General features: G+C 34.3%; 1 long non-coding RNA gene across 1 annotated transcript; it reads left to right on the top strand.

Annotated features, from left to right (window-relative positions):
• Positions 1-4,444: 4,444 nt before the first annotated feature.
• On the top strand, positions 4,445-10,550 carry LOC107798224 (uncharacterized). The gene is made up of 2 exons (XR_001650852.2): positions 4,445-4,600; positions 9,968-10,550. It is a non-coding gene; the product is annotated as an uncharacterized LOC107798224 (long non-coding RNA).
• Positions 10,551-13,590: the final 3,040 nt, after the last annotated feature.

Genomic DNA, 13,590 nt, shown 5'->3' with positions numbered 1-13,590 from the left:
AACTATGTTTTGTGATGCTTGTTGTAAGGCAAAACAAATGAGAATATCTTTCCCCACTAGTTTGATTAAGAAAAATCATGCTTTTGATTTAATACATGGTGACATTTGGGGGCCATACAAGACACAATCTCTTTCTGGAACTCATTACTTTATCATTATAGTTGATGATTTCAGTCGAGCAACATGGCTTTTTCTCATGAAGAATAAATCGGTAACTAAAGTCTATTTGTTATAATTTTTCAATTGGGTAAACACGCAATTCAACTTGCGAATTAAAATCCTAAGAACAGACAATGGACTGGAATTTAATCATGAAGATTTAGTGTCATATTATTTTGATTATGGCATGGAGCGTCAAAGTAGTTGTACAAATACTCCACAACAGTATGGAGTAGTTGAAAGGAAGCATAGACATCTTTTGGAAGTGGCTCGTGCATTGTGTTTTCAAGCACATCTACCCATCACGTTTTGGGGAGAATGTGTCCTTACTACAGCATATTTAATTAATCGAATGCCTCTTTCTAGTCTACAAAATACAACCCCATATGAGAAGCTATTTGGTAAAGTACCTACATATGATCATTTGAGAAACTTTGGATGTCTTTGTTATGGACATATGAATAGCAAGTCTCAAGATAAATTTGCTCCACGTGCAAAACGTGGCATTTTTGTTGGATATCCTAGCAGTCAAAAGGGATATAGAATTTATGATTTTGAGGATAAAAAAATTTATGTTTCGCGCGATGTCCAATTTTTTGAACACATTTATCCTTTTGAAGGTTCAGAAAAGACAAAGATTATGCCACAAATTGACTTGAGTCAACCGATTACATTTGATGAGCCATCTGGACAAGAACCAAATTACATAGAGCAACATGAGACGAATAAGAATTGTACTACAGTTGAGAATTGTAGTGTCATTGAGAATTCAGAATATACATCCACAAGCACTTCTCCACCACCACCAACTGATAGTAGTAATCTTACTAATACATTTGATAGTATTGATCCTCCTAGCCTTGCACTTGGTAAATGCTCGTGACAAGTCTCACAAAAGTTGTCAGGATATGATTATGTTTTGCCCCCTTCTCTTGCTAAGTTGAATGATCAACCTCTCTTATCTACTCCATCGGCCAACTCAACGGTACATCCTTTATCTTACTGCACTTCATATTCTAAACTATCCTCCAATCATGCTATTTTTTTGGCGGTCATTTCATCCACCGATGAGCCAAAATCTTTTACTCAAGTAGTTAAGCACACATATTGGAGAGAGGCCATGTCAAAAGAAATTTCTTCTTTAGAAGCCTACCATACTTGGACATTGCAGATTTTACCTCCAGGTAAACGAGCTATAGACTCAAAATGGGTCTATAAAGTGAAATATAAACCCGATGGAAGTATTGAGCGCTACAAGGCACGCTTGGTAGCAAAATAATACACTCAAATTGAAGGGGTTGATTTTCATGAAATATTTGCACCTGTTGCAAAATTTGTCATGGTACGTTGTCTGTTAGCGGTTGCGGCGATTCAGAATTGGGAACTTCATTAATTAGATGTCAACAATGCTTTTCTACATGGAGACTTGAAAGAAAAAGTCTACATGAAGAGCAGAGAGTTTGTCGATTACAAAAATCTCTATGTGGCATTCGTCAAGCATCTCGAAATTGGTATCATAAGTTTACTACTTCTTTTCTTTCTCTTGGTGTTCAGCAATCACATGTAGACTATTCTTTGTTTACATTTTCCCATCTTGGAGGATCTTATGTGGCGGTTCACATATATGTGGATGATCTCATTATTACGGGAAACGATTCTGATCACATATCCAAGCTGAAAGATCATTCAAATGCAAAATTTCATATCAAGTATCTTGGAAAGCTCAAATATTTTCTTTGTATTGAAGTGGAAAGGTCACCAACAGGCATTTCATTAACCCAACGCAAGTACGTACTTGATATTTTAGCAAAAAGTGGACTCACTGGTTGCAAGCCGGCTAGCTTCCACATGGAGCAACAATATAAGCTTTCTCTTGATTCTAGAAAAGTTTGTAATGATCCGGGGCAATATCGTCGTCTTGTAGGACGCTTGCTTTACCTTACTATCACTCGTCCAGATATTAACTATGTTGTTCATATGCTTAGCGAATTCATGCATGCACCAAGACAACCTCATCTAGAAGCTGCTTATAGAGTTTTACGTTATCTCAAAGGAAATCCATGTCAAGGGATTCTACTTCCTTCGGATAATTCTATATCTATAAGAGCCTACTGCGATGCCGATTGGGCAGGTTTTCCAATGACACGGTGATCAACTACATGATACATTGTGTTTCTTGGCAAATCACCCATTTTTTGGAGATCTAAGAAACAATCAGTGGTTTCTCGTTCCTCTGCTGAAGCGGAATATAGAGCCATGGCCACTACTACCAGTGAGATTGTTTGGTTACTTCGGCTTCTACAAGATCTTCAAGTAACACATATAGAACATGTTTCTCTTTTTTGTGATAACCAAGCTGCTATGCATATCGCCGCCAATCCTGTTTTTCATGAATGTGCAAAGCACATCGAGATAGATTGTCATTTCATTCGGCAATACGTATAGTCAAAGACAATCATGCCTCGTCCTATTTCTTCACATAACCAATTGGCTGATATACTCATGAAAGCTGCTGGTCATGACCAGTTTCATAACACTACTAGAAAAAGGTAGTTACCTAGCCAGATTTACCTGCGGATTTTCTTGCCAAAATTTAAAAATCTTAAATTATAAAATATTATACATGCGAATTTAATTTCCCTTGACAAATTCGCAGGTAATTTTGGCGCTATTAGACGCAAACATATTACCTGGGGAATTACCTGGGAAAATAATCGGCAAATCCTCTATCCGTAGGTGAATTCGTAGGTAAAATATTTTTTTCGTTTGTGAGTTGGCAGAAAATTCCCCAGGTAACTGTCATACGGAATTTGCTGTGGATTATTTCATGGGGATGTACCTAGGGATTTAGTTTTCCTGGGGAATTATGTGGGGTTAGTTTTCTACAGTTTTACATGGAAAATATTTCCTGGGGAATTACCAGGGGATTTATGTACCTAGAAAAATACCTGGGGATTTATTGTTTGGGTTTTACTTGCGAATATTTTCATAGGAATTTTTTAATAGGGATTTAGCTGCGATTTATTTACCTTTTACCCGCGTATTTATTTACACAAGGAAATTGCCTGGGAATATCTTGAAGCGGTTTCACCTAAATATTTCCATGGCGAAATACCCGAGGATTTAATTTCTTGTGTGATTAGCTGAGGATTTGTGTATTGCGAGGTTAGCTAGAATATTTTTCTTGGTGATTTAGCTGAGGATTCCGTCATTCTGGGATTTATCTTTTTTCTTGCATAATGATTTACTTGCTCCGAGCTTGAGTCACAGTACTGTCTTTGAAAATCACATATGTTGTATTGAGAATTTTGTTACTTACTGAATTATTTTTGCACCGATTTAAAATTTATTATCTCTACTTCTTAAGCTTATTAATTTAGCTATGCATATATCACTGCAAATAAAAAAATTAAACCAAGATAATCAGAGCGCATGAGAATAAGTTAAAAGTAATAGTAAAGAATTATTTTATCTTAAGTATAAGATAAATTAAAATATATGTTTGGAAGACAATTATCATATTGAAGAAGTTCGATCATAGATAAAAGTGTATAGGTTTATTCTATGTACATATTTTTTATATGTCCCCAATATCTTTTTTACATGACCTTAGCTAGATCATATTAAGTATTATGGACGATAAATGCTCTTCGTCGTGTAGGTAATGAATGTGAGGAAGATAGCAATTGCATAAACGTAACGATTTCGAGAAAATCATGGGGTACACACAAATTTAAGAAATATTTGAATTTGATTTTTAAGAGTCTACAAAATATTTTTTGTGGGGAGAAGTTAGGAATGACTTAGTTATATTGAAAAAAGTAATATTTTTGAAAAAATAATTTTGTCAAGCATACATATCTTACATATCAGTCGAAAATTAATCAAAATAGTGTCATACGACATTCCCACACAATTTTTTTTGTTTTTTCAGGATTTACAATAAATTAACATTTTTTTTTTCATTATTTTCATTGTTTCGGAATAATTTTTTATCCAAACAAATTAATATTTTTTCTAATAAATATAAATTATCTTTTATTATGTTAAATTGACATAGATGGTCACAAATAAAATTTTAAAATTTAAAAAGTAATCTTTGAAAAGTTTTTACAAATTTTATGGTTATAATCTAAACTTTTAAAAAAATTTATTCATAATTTACTTCCAAGATAATAAAAGCTTTAATATATAATTTTTTTTACAACTGAAAAAAATACGAAGAACAGAAGCGGGAAACTTAAGCGTCATAGCAAAAGGAAAGGGATCAAAACTTTTGGCTTTCAAACCTAGGTTAGGACTTAGAGAAAAGTGAAGACGGCAACACTAATCTTGGTATTGTACTCTCTCAAACTTCCAACAGTGATTTTGCTCTCTTCGCCTTCTCCACCCGCTAAGCTCTGTCGCCTCCATTCTTTCTCCCCTTTTCTTCTAAATACCTGTAAGCATCTCTCCTTTTCTCTATCTCTTTATCTAATTATGTTCTCTTTTATTATAGAAATTTAAAGACACTTTATGTTTATTTCTTCTACATCTTTTGTGGAATCATAGTTTTAGGTTAATTGTGTTTTTCATGATGTTCAGTTACTGCTTTGGTCATTCTTTGGCTAAGTGAATATGAGTATCATCACCCTTGATTTTTTATATATATTTGGGGATGGAAATTTCTAATTTACAAAAGAAAAGACTGAAAATTTTTACAATTTGGCAAACTTTAGTTTTCAAAAGATGCATAATTTATGGTTATGCATCATCAATTCTGAGTTCAGGTGTTGGGATCTTGTTAGTGATATTTGATATTGATATGCAATTTGGAAGGTACCATATGAGACTATTTTGATTAATTTTCGAATGATATGTTAGATATGTATGCTTTTTTCTTTTTGGATTAAATAAATGTTAGAAGAAGCAAACTTGAATTATGGTGTTATTTTAGTGTTAATTGAAGTGTTAAGTGCCACATAGCTTATTGGTTCTTCTAAAGTTTTTATATTAGTGTTACTAATATATGTTTAGAACATCAACGACCTCAAAAGTGTCACGACCCTAAATCCAAACCCGATCGTGATGGTGCCTCTCGTGAAGACAAGGCGAGCCAATTAAACCCAATCCACATTTTTAGACAGTTAAACAGCATAGAAGCAGTCTAAAGCATGATTTAATAATACTAAATAGCGGATAATATCAATAAGGTGCGGAAGTACAACCCGACACAGCCCTAACCGGGGTGTCACAAGTCACGAGCATCTAACAACGCTGAACACTCAAATGTAACTACAGAGTTTGGTACTGAACTAAGGACATAAAGAAAAGAGATAGGGAGGAGCTCCGGGCTGCGAGCGCCAATACCTACCTAAAGACTCCTCGAGATCCGCCTGAAGCTGGAATGAATCGGCACTCGGGAGCCGGACCAGCTACGCCTGAATTTGCACACAGGGTGCTGGGAGTAAAGTGAGTACTCCAACTCAGTGAGTAACAAATGTAAATAACGACTGAAAGTAAGAAAACACATAAGGCACAAGGCATTCTATAATGAAACAGTAAAACCATTTAAAAGCAGTAAACCAGTGAAAAGTTAAGTAAAATCATTATTTAACAAATAAATAGGTAGTTGACAGGCAGTGAAGGTAAAGTAAACAAATAGAAGTTCGCCCCTCGGGCACAGTATCAACGAATCCGCCCCTCAGGCAATATCTCAGAACAATACCAGCCCCTCGGGCTCAATCTCACATCACAATGGGTACCCGCACTCACTGGGGTGTGCAGACTCCTGGAGGGGCCCCTTACGGCCCAAGCGCAATATCAAGCAACCTCATGGCATCATCATTAGTCCCTAGGCCTCATATCAATCAAGCCACATTGTGGCATACATAACTCAGGCACTCGGCCTCATAATCAGTATCAAATATTTTTTCATAGCATAGGCCCTCGGCCTTACTCAGTCAAAAATCCTCACAATCTACTTGGGCAATAGTAAAATAGTGATTCTCAGCCTAATTATCATTTAAAAGATCATTTAAGTATTTAAAACTGAGTAAACATGGCTGAGTATAGAAACAATGGAAAATAATATGATTGAGTTCAAGTATAAAGTCAAAACAGTGAGGAAATATCAATAAAAAGCCCCGAAGGTTTCAAATATTTGGCACTAGGCCCAAATATGACATTCAGCCAAATAATAATGATAGCAAATAGTTTTCAATCAAATACGCGGTAAAATCATCAATCAGGACGGACCAAGTCACAATCTCCAATAGTGCACAACCCCACACTCGTCATCGAGCGTGTGCCTCACCTCAATATAGCACTACGATGTGCAATTCGGGGTTTCAAACCCTCAGATCATCATTTACAATCATTACTCACCTCGAACCGGTCAAATCTCTAACTCGCGATGCCTTTGCCCCTCGAATCGGCCTCCACGCATGTCGAATCTATCCAAAAATCAGAACGAGAACGTCAAAATATGTTAAGGGAACAAAGCCCAAGCGAAAGCAATCAATAAAGGGCACAAATCCCCAAATTATCAAAACCCGACCCCCGGGCCCACATATGAGAATTCAATAATTTTTACATCAATAGGTTCCTTATCTCCCCATGAGTTCATACATATCAAAAGTTCTCAAATCCGACCCCAAATGGTCCTTCAAATCCTCAATTAAAGGCTTAAGTTCCCAAGTCTTAGTTTCCCCAAATTTCACCTTTGATTTCCTAAATTTCTAGCTCTAATCCATGGAATAATAGCATAGGAATGAGTTTTAAGTCCAAATCCCTTACCTCAATGAAGTTCCCTTGAAATCCCTCTTTCAAATCGCCCAAAAAGCTCCAAAGCTGAAGTCAAAAATGGTGAAATAACTCAATTTCGCGAAATAAAATAACTTATATGTTCTGCCCAGCCCTTTTCGCATCTGCGGCACAATACCCGCTTCTGCAGTACCACATTTGCGGTTAAATTCTCCGTTTCTGCGAGAGTTACTTATCCAACCTAAATCGCATCTGCGACGACATTTCAGCATCTGCGACATCGCAGATGCGGTCACCTTACCGCTTCTGCGGTCTCTGCTCACCTGACCCTTTTTCCCTTCTGCGATAGATCTCCCTCACGTGCGGCGCCGCACCTGCGGTCCCCAATCAGCAGGTGCGAAAATACCAGAAGCAGCAAATTCAGAAGCTGCAACAAAAATCCAACTTCTCCGTTAACCATCTGAAATCACCCCGAGGCCCCCGAGACTTCAACCAAAAGCACAAACATATCCTAATACCTTATTCAAACTTGTTCCAATCATTAAAACACCTCATACAACATCAAATCACCCAAAACACATCGGATTTAAGCCAAACTTTCCAAAATCTTCCGAATTCCGCTTTTGATCAAAAACCCAACCAAACCACGTCCGAATGAACTGAAATCAACGGAACTACTGCAACTCTCGGAATTTCATTCCGACCCCTATATCAAAATCTCGCCTACCAACCAGAAATTACCAAAATCTCAACTTCGCAATTCAAGCCTAAATCTACTTCGAACCTCCAAAACCCATTCCGATCACACTCCTAAGTTTCAAATCACCTCCTGAAGCTAACCGAACCATCAGAACTCACATTCGAGCCCTCTAACATATAAGTCAATATCCGATTGGCTTTTCCAACTTAAGTTTCCTCAAAAGAGACTAAGTGTCTCAACCCTTTTCCAAAATTATTTCGGATTCGATCCAACCAACCCATACCACATAACACAGATAACAAAGCATAAAAAAGCATAAATGGGGAAAACGGAGCGGTAACTCATGAGATGACTGGCCGGATCGTCACAAAAAGCAAGTGATTGGACTTACATTCTAATTTTTCTTCTTTATTATTCAAAATAGTTTTTGCCAAGACATCTAAATTTCTTTGTCAATATAAACTAACTAATATTTGAAGAACTAAACATTTAAGACTCGAATAAAATGAGAAAGTTAAGATATCCATTTATTTATTTGGTCAGGATGTCTTGTTTTGGTCGAATTAATAGAATGCTTTCTGGTGATTCCTTTTTATTTGATCTGTTAGTGTGAATTCAGAGATTGATTGTATTGATTTTATTGAACTCTCGTTTCCTAATAAGAAGATTATAATCTCATATGCAAAACTAAGATGATTTATTTGAGGAGTTATTTTATTTGTACTACACAATATTGCTAATAAATTAATTTTTGGGCAGCAAGGAATTCCAACACTAACTGCTTTATGTCTAGTGCCTAAATGATATTATCTATGTTTTTAAATATATTTATCTTTTGATTCAAAAAATGAAAATTTCCGAGCATCGAAAATAGATGGAAAATAGACTTCTTCCCTGTCGAGCGAGGTATACAGATGAATTTATAAGTGGCATGGATGTATTTATTAAATTTGCTTGTAGTCAACCTACAGGAAAAGATCCTTCAATTGCGGAATTTTATTTTCAGACTCATCGCACAAAAAAAAAGAAAAATGTTGAATAAATGAGAAAGTTGAAACTGCTTATGTAAGTGTTCCTTCTATTACTTTTTTCCGAACCATTACCTCACTGTCAATAGTATGAGCAGATATGTCAATGCTTTAAAAATGAACTGTTTTAGTGCCATTTTGAAACTAGACAGTAAGTCTAAAGTCTGGTATATCTTACAGCAGAGTTCGACCGTTGGGGTCTGTTTTAGTGTTGGACTAAAGGGGTGGGTCAGGTGGTAAGGCTGATCATTGGGACCAATCTATACATATTAGTAACAAAAAGTGAAGTAGGCTCTCATCAAAGAGAATACCGTCATTTTCTAACTGCATTTTCTTCAGATATCATCTTCTACCTTTCTTTGGACCTTTAATCAGAGGGTACCCGTTAAGATAGTCAGAGTCTCGCAGATCAGTGCTTCTATATTTTGTAAAGTTATGTCTATATCATTCCAAATCATATTCATATAGACATAAATTTTCAAAATAATTTCATCTTATTTTTCTGCGTGCTTCTTCTTATTAGTTGTTGAAGTTAATGATATATAAAGGCGGGTGTTGTAGTTATTAGTTATCTTTACTTATAATTTTGACAAGTACTTTATGACTAATTGGCCATCAAAGTAGAGTACAATGAGAATAATAAAGATCCTAGTACAGCTAAATCTGCAACGATGCCAAAGAATTAAATAAAATAAAGTGATTCTAGTTTGTGCGTTATTTCAGATGTTTCATTCCTAACGCATGTTGCTAGTTCTTAGGTCCAAAGAAGGATTACAAGTGGATACATACTAATATGAATAATCTAATGAGTAAGTGATCGGCATCTTTATTGATTAAGATGCAACTTTGATGGAATTGGTAGAGAATTGGTATAGATCTTTATTTTCATTATTGACTTACAATATGGGTAGCTATTTGTTTTCTTTTTGTTTTTGAGTTAGTCTAAGCATCTGAATTAGTTTAGAAATTTCTTGTAATGAGTAATAATAGGCATCTTTATTGTTCAATATTGGTCACTCTCTTTGTCTGCTATTATTTCTATTTCATTGTTGCAATATTCAGTTATTTGATTACCCTTCGTATTAGATGTAAAAATTCTTCTTTGAATGAGATTGTGGATTTGTTACAAGCTTCATAAAGTCACATTCTTTGCCAAGCTTCAGCTTCTGTTCTTGAATCATTATATTTGAGCAGTTGGTTCATCATTTTTGGGCTCTGTGTTATATATTTTTTCTCCTAAGAACAATAGTTAATTCTTTTCCTTTTTAATTTTTTGTCTTGAGAACGATGTTCTATTGGCACTATATAATATCTCAAATAACTTATTTTGGTGTAGAATAATTTTGAAAAAAAGAAACAAGAACTGTCAGTTTCTCAAAGTGCATCAACTGAGGTAGGAGACACTAATTCAGCAAGCCAATTAAGTGAAATGGATATTTAGGTGCAATCTGTTGGTGGAAAGAAAAAAGGAAGGGTTGCAGGACTTGGTTCTTTGGGTCGATCTATAAAAGCACTTAAGCATTCAACATCTACTTTACAATGAGAAATTGATGAGATAATTAAATCTCAGATGGATGCTTCCAATGCTGACTTATATGCTCAGTTGCAAGAAGAGTGGCGCAAAACTAAAAAGATGAGGAAAGAATTAGACTTATTGAAGAAGTATGTGAATTTCAATGCATCATCTTCAAATGAGTTATCATCTCAAAAGACAATCAAGGATCTGAGAACGAAAGTGACGATGACTCCGATAATGTGAATAAAAGTGGTTCTCACCCTGGTAATGCGAATGAAAGTGACTGTAATCATGATTGAGATGTTCATTAGACTATTAAGTTTCACATTTGATATATTTTAATTTTTGATTAAGGATTATATGATATTACATTAACGTTATGAATTATGTTTTCTTTTCGTTATAATTATATTAGATGTGTGTTCAATGATTATGATTATGATAATATAGTTGAATTGTAAGAATATAAGCTAGAATAAATTAAAAACAACATCTTGAAAATGCATAGATTACTTGCAAATTTAATGGGAAAATATTTTCGAACGCGTCAATTTTATATAGTAATTTCCTTATAAAAAACAATTACATGAGGATTTTCTTACCAATATTACATAGGAATTTTCCTACGAAAATATCATTTATGGATTTTCTTAGGGATTTCAAATATTTCTTTTGTTTCATTGGAAATCTTACATGGTGATTTATCTACGAATTATTATTTGGGAATTTTGTTGGGGTTTTACATGCAACATTTTCATGGAAATTTTCTTGCGAAAATGTGCTCTTGCGGATTTTACTTGGGGCTTTTCAAAGAATTTTCCTGCGAAAATATTCACAAGAAAATTCTTTTCGGCCATAATTTTTTACCTCAAAATTTCCTACGGACTTAAGGATTTTCATGGGGAATTACATGCGGATTTCTTCCTACAAAAATTCCCAAGAAAAATCCCTTTTTTTACGAATTTTTACCAAAATATTATTGCGATTTTTTTTAGATGTTTCCTGATAAATCCGCAAGTTACATGGGGATACAAAACCCCCAGGTAATTTACCTGGGGATATTTTAATTCCTAGTTAATAATTACCTACGGAGGTTTTTCCAACGGATTTATTTTGGTAGGAAATTCCGCAGAAAATCAAAGTACCTGTGGATTTTTTTTATCTTATCCCTTGAAAAATCCCCATGTAATCAACACTTTTCTTGAGTGTAAATTGTTGGCCAAGTTGGGCATTTCCACAATTTATGCTCCAACTTAAGGGGGAGTATTGGAGGATCTTATGTGATCATTTGTATATATTACAAAATCACAAAGATATGTTTCTTTAGTTGTAGCAATCAGATCATAGAGATATCTTTCCTTAGTTGAAGTAATCAGATTATTTGTAATAAATTGTACGTATATGTTTCCTTACTTATAGAGGTACGACTTGTATATATATTAGAGAAGTATTATCAATGGAAAAAACACACTTGGAAAATCTTATTTTACAAAAACTAAAATAAATAACATAAAAGGGGAACGCTATGATAGATTAAGATAAAGTATTAACATCCCCCCCCCCCCCCAAAGAAACCGACTTTGTGTGTTAATTATTTTCGATTAGAAAATAAAAAAATGACTTTTTTAGACAATTTTCATTGTTGAGTGACCATCTAAGTAATTAATTCTATAGATTCTTGATAATTTAATTTACATATAATTTTTTTCTTTCATGTACAATTAACATTGTCATTTGTGTTAGATAATGATTTAACTAATTGTAACATGGTATGTCAATTATCATTTCACTGTATTGCTGAAACTGAAAAAGAGAAGTCAAGGTTCACGTACATTGGTCCGCCCCTGCTTTGAGGGAACTAAAATTAAACTCGAGAGAATATTCTATCAAAGTCATGAAAATTTATCAAAACTACAAACCGGACAAGGACGTATTTGTAGCAAGAATTAGTCTAGGTCACTGAAATTTTTTATCAAAACTACAAACCGTACTGGAAGATATTTTCTTGACCAGAGCTCAAATATGATTATTCTTTGCTTCAGCATGTTAATATATAGAGTCTTGCGTCCCCATTCAATCCAATGAGAAAGATTCATCCCAAAACAAGTTATCACATTTTGATGATGAGATTTCTTCGCTGTTTAGCTGAACTCTTTGGTTGTTTCCTGCTGCAGGATAGCAACTCACAAACAAGCTATTTTTTGCTAACGAACTTTGCTCTATGCTTCTTGCGATCGTAAGATTTATTTCACAACTAATAGATGAAAAATGTTGAGTAGTATTCTCCATGAAGAAAAATGGGGTTTTAATTTCTTTGATGGGTTGTTATTACTTGTTGCTGCCTTTGCAGGGCCGGCTCCATAGTAATGAGGGGTAAGGGGTGTGCCTTAAGCCCCCAAATTTAGGGGCCCCATTTTTTAAAAATAATAAGTTTATAAGTATTTAAAAAATAATATTTAGTATTTTTAATATAAAAATAGAGTTTTTAATATAAAAGAAAAGGAAAACTTTTTCGATATATAAATGAGGTAATAATTTGACTTACTTAAAAATGAGTAGATGAATACTTTTCTCAATATTTAAGTTTTACACTTTTTACTCCATTAAAATTTTTGCTCTCTATTCCTTAATTTGTCCAAGTCAATCTTTCTTTTTTCTAATCTCTTCATATCTCACAAAATCCTATATATTTTCTGCCTTTCTCTTTGATGTTCTTACTCACTTTCTTTCTCCAAGATTTCATTACTCACCTTTTTTTTCAAAGATTTCATTAGTTCAAGTGTTCAACAATACTTTTAAGTTTTTTATAGTTCTATACTTCTATTGCTGTGTAAAATCTTATCTAATATCAACAATATCTCAAGAAAGATTGAATGAGTTGGTTATATTATCAATTGAACATGAACTATTAGAGAAAATCGAATATAAAAAAAGTTATTAACAATTTTGTATCTCAAAAAGTTAGAAGAATAGACTTCAAATAAAAACATATATTATAACTTTATTTTAAAATATTTAAGCCTCATATTAAACTATGGCTTTAGCTCCGTATGTGCTTGAACCACCCCTGTGCCTTTGGTTTCGGTTTTGTGATTGCATTACTAGTGTTAATTTTGTATTTTTATTTCGGTTGTCATATTAGAATGCTTGTTATTTCCCCGCCCCTTTTTTCTTTCTGAGTCGAGGACCTGCCGGAAACAACGTCTATGTCTTCTTAAAGGCAGGGGTAAGGTCTACGTATGCTCTAGCCTCCCCAGATCCCACTTGTGAACATATAATGGCTATGTTGTTGTTGTTGGTAGGGGTGGGCATTCAGCATTTCGGTTCGGTATTTAAGAATTTTGGTTCGGTATTCGGTTTATCAATTGTGTATACCAAATACCGTACCAAAATATTTCGGTACAGTTCGGTATTTCTTATTTTAGTTCGGTATGGTTTCGGTA

This window comes from Nicotiana tabacum, chromosome 11, assembly GCF_000715075.1.
Source record: "Nicotiana tabacum cultivar K326 chromosome 11, ASM71507v2, whole genome shotgun sequence".
In the NCBI taxonomy this organism is placed as follows: domain Eukaryota; kingdom Viridiplantae; phylum Streptophyta; class Magnoliopsida; order Solanales; family Solanaceae; genus Nicotiana; species Nicotiana tabacum.
This window is presented reverse-complemented; position numbering and strand designations above follow the sequence as displayed.